Genomic DNA, 3,934 nt, shown 5'->3' with positions numbered 1-3,934 from the left:
GGAAGAAGAAAGCCAGACAACAGAAGAGCATCCGGTTCCACCACGTTGGACCCAGGACAGAGCCCAAACTAATCTATGGTTCTATAGATAGGTAAAGAACTGTTTGGATGATTTGACTCAGATGGTAGTGGCTAACACACTCTACCTGGATGGTGGAGACAAGTGGAATACTACAAGGGTTTATGCTGCAAGTGGTCCCGTTTAACATCTCCATCAGTGGTCTCGAAGAGGGGATGAAGTGCAGTCTTGTTAAATTTGCAGATGACACCAAATTCAGGAGAATCAGTCAACATGCTAAAGGGGCTGGGCTGTCAGAGAGATCTGAACAGGTTAAAAAAGGACAAATGTAAAGCTCTGGGAACCACTTGCAACAAGACAAACTAGGGTCTGGCTGGCAGGGTTCTGCTCAAAAGAAGCAGGGGGATCTCAGCAAGCCAAACACAAGGCAGCAAAGGCAGCCAACAGCATCCTGGGCTGTATCGACAGCTTAGTCAGGAGATTGAGGGTAGTGATTATCCCCCTCTATTCAGCACGCATTAGACTGCATTTAGAATACTGCATCCAGTTTTGGACCCCTTCAAGAATGAAACTGAAGTGAGTTCAGTGGAGGGCTACCAAGTTGGTCAGAGCACTTGTACTGTAAGAAGCAGCTGAAGGCACTGCACTTGTTCAAGCCTGGAGAAGAGCAGGCTTTGGAAGGGTACCTAACAGCAGCCTTGACATACCTACAAGCTAATCGTCAAGAAAACGGAGACTTCATAGTAGTACCTGGTGGGGAAACAAGAGATAATGGGCATAAACTGAAACAAGAGGGAAGATGAAAGGGTAGTTTCTGATCTCTGGTTATCATTGCCAAACCTTCACGAGTCTTTACATATATCAAGTTCAAAATCAACTGAAACGGCTTTCAGCTTTCACAAACAAGCAGCACACAGGAGTCATGAAACATACAAGGTCCATAGCTTGCTGTTCTGAGAATATTAATACATAGTGCTTTCTCTTTGATTTTTTTTGAACTTCAGTGTACATCTGACCTCAGTTTTAAAGTTTCCTTTGCAGTCACCTAAAAACATATTACTATTCTTTAGAAACAGCTAGGCTGACATTCTCTTAGAATAATGTGAAGCAGAAACCAAGACATAAAAAAGAACTCTAAAAGTGCAAAAAACATCAAAAGTTCTAGGAAAAAGCTCAAACCACTGCCAACAGCAGCAGCTTTGTTCCAATGCAACAACAAACTGAATTGTAGCTTTGCCACAAAGTCAACCACCATCAGGAGATGATCGGTTTGTCAGTCCTCGGCCAACTTTGGGAGGGTATTTGTCTGGAACATCGAGTTCCTGCTGGAGAACTAAGACTAGAAAATGCAAACTTCCACCCATCTGGAACTGCTGAAAGAAGACATCTTTCTTCTGACTGTAAAAATGTGCTGATACAAAATTGCATAGAAAGCTGATTAGTTTTTGATTTATCCACATTCATGCAAATGGATATGACTATTAATCTGTAAATATCAGTTATAAAAAAGATCTTAGCTCTTATACTTTGTGTTAGTAGAGCACTGTTTGTTAGAGCTGGATATGAAACAACTGAAGATTTTGTCTATGATTCGGCCTATTTATCTTCATGCGGTGACACTAAAAAAGGAGGCTGTCCCTTCTGAGAAAAGAAAAATAGGCAATGGAAACAGTTCAGCTAGCCTTCAGTGCTTATGGAAGCCCTCCAGGAGGAAAGATAGCAGCTCCTTCACCGGTGAATTCTATCGCTTCTCTTCCATTGTTGCTTAGTCCACAAAGCAATTATTTGCTTATGATTTAAGATCTGAAGCAAAAGAGAAAGAAAAGCACACAGGTAAATTTTTATGTCTTCTCTTCTAGAATTTGAACTAGTTATACAAGAATTCTGCTGGCTTTAAATATTAATAAAGTGTGAAGATGAATTAAGACATTGTCGCATGATCCAAAACAATCCGATTACAGCAGCTATGCAACCCTTGCTATCTGATAGCGAACTAGACGTTTTACCCAAATTACCTGTTTATGGTTAGACACATTCCTCTGCAACCGGAGCAGGTTAAGAATGTTTATCACGTACTGGCAGCCACCCACTAAGCCGCTGGTAGCCTGTGAGGCTTTTCTGTCTTCATGACTTTGGATCATGTCACTAGGCACTTAAGACACCAAGGTTCAGGTCTACAATCCTAGTATCAGCTGTGGACCACACACTCATTTGAAGCTGCTGCTATTTCCTCCACACAGTAACGCCACGTGCTTTTGGAGTTTTCTCTCTGAACGATTTCAGATAGAGCTCTTATTTGACAAGCAAGGAAACTGACGGCAAAGGAAAGTCGCAGTGCAGGAAGGTAGAATCCAGCAAGTTCAAGACTACGTGCCTAACCTAACTCACTGCGTGCAACATGCGTCAACCTCCAACCAGGTTGATTTCCAATAAAGCATACACAGGGCCCACTTACATTGGTGCTTCCATCTTGGTGCACATGGACCAATGGTATAAGGGGAACCACGTGGGTAGTCTTTCTTTCTATTTTGAAAGCACTACCTCTCCCTTCCACTAGTCTCTAGCTCAGCATCACTCCAACCTAGGATCAGATGCCAGGAGACAGTCTAGGAGAGCAGCATATCGTGACACATGGTACTCATCTCCCTGTAGACAATGAGGAAAAAAAAGAAAGATGTCCCTAGTTTGGTTCTCGCAAGGTTCCCAGATAGGCCTGAAGTATTTTTATGATTTGTATCCTTAAAATCCAAGCAGGTTTACTGCTTTACCTACGGCTGACTTAATGCTAGCTTGATGACAAGACTAAAGAACGTGATCAAGAAGCCAGCCAGGGAGGGAGGGTGCTACTATTTGCTTGTGTCTATGCACTCAGAGGGCCCGAATATGAAATTAGTGTTCTCCTCTCATTTCATAGCTGTGGTGTTAAGCATCAGATTTCACGCCCTCCACAGAACACGCAAAATGTTCTGTCCCCACACAGCTTGCAAACAGCACCAAAGAAAGCACAGCTACATCTGATGTCTTGACATGAGGTAAGAACATAACTATTTCAGATGTTAAACCTAAAAGCATGATGTAGTTTAGCCAAGCAAGAAGATCTTGGAAAGTATTCCCAGCCTATGTAGTGAGCTAATACACTGACTTCCTTCATTTGGTTTTCAGTATTACTCCTTGGCAACTAACAAGATCTGATTCTGTTATTACAAGTTACACACAGCTTCCTCTCCACCCACACAGCCCTGTTTCAAGTCTGTTGCCTCGTTTCATTGGCAGTTTGGTCTGCTGCATGAAGTAGTTAAACTGGCTCACAGAGGGGTGTGATGAGCATCAGAGCTGGTCCAAAGAGCAAAACCTCTACTTTCACTAAGTGGCCAAATTGGCTTAAGACATCCTACAAACTACGGCCTACACGGAACCATGTTCACCTATCCACAGGTAAGACGCAGCTCCCTAGAGTCAGAGTAAAGCACACATGAACTACGGTAAATCACAACAAGTCTCTCAAACACAGATAAGTTACTTGATTGCCCTCACTAGATGGATTCAAAGTCCAGCAGCGGTTCATAGTATCACCTAAATCTGCGTAGCTTTGCAGACACACCAGCAATGAGAAAGTTTTATTATGTATTTATCTACAGTTCTACTTCTGAAAAATCTCACACAACTCCAGTGAAATTCTAAGCAGGCCACGCATTATAACAATATCCCTTGGGAAATTCATGATTATTGATGGCAGCTCATTTCACTGCTCCATGCTGACACTGACTCTGCGAGGCTGGGGAAATTACTTCTACCTCCACCGCCTAGCTGTCTTGAAGACCAATTTCTGAGACATAGCACTATGCTATTTCCACTATTCTGCCTGCAACTTTCCTGTTTCACGGATAGGAACCTTGGATTTTCTACAGATGAGTGT

This window comes from Buceros rhinoceros, unplaced genomic scaffold, assembly GCF_000710305.1.
Source record: "Buceros rhinoceros silvestris isolate BGI_N320 unplaced genomic scaffold, ASM71030v1 scaffold10355, whole genome shotgun sequence".
Lineage (NCBI taxonomy): Eukaryota > Metazoa > Chordata > Aves > Bucerotiformes > Bucerotidae > Buceros > Buceros rhinoceros.
This window is presented reverse-complemented; position numbering follows the sequence as displayed.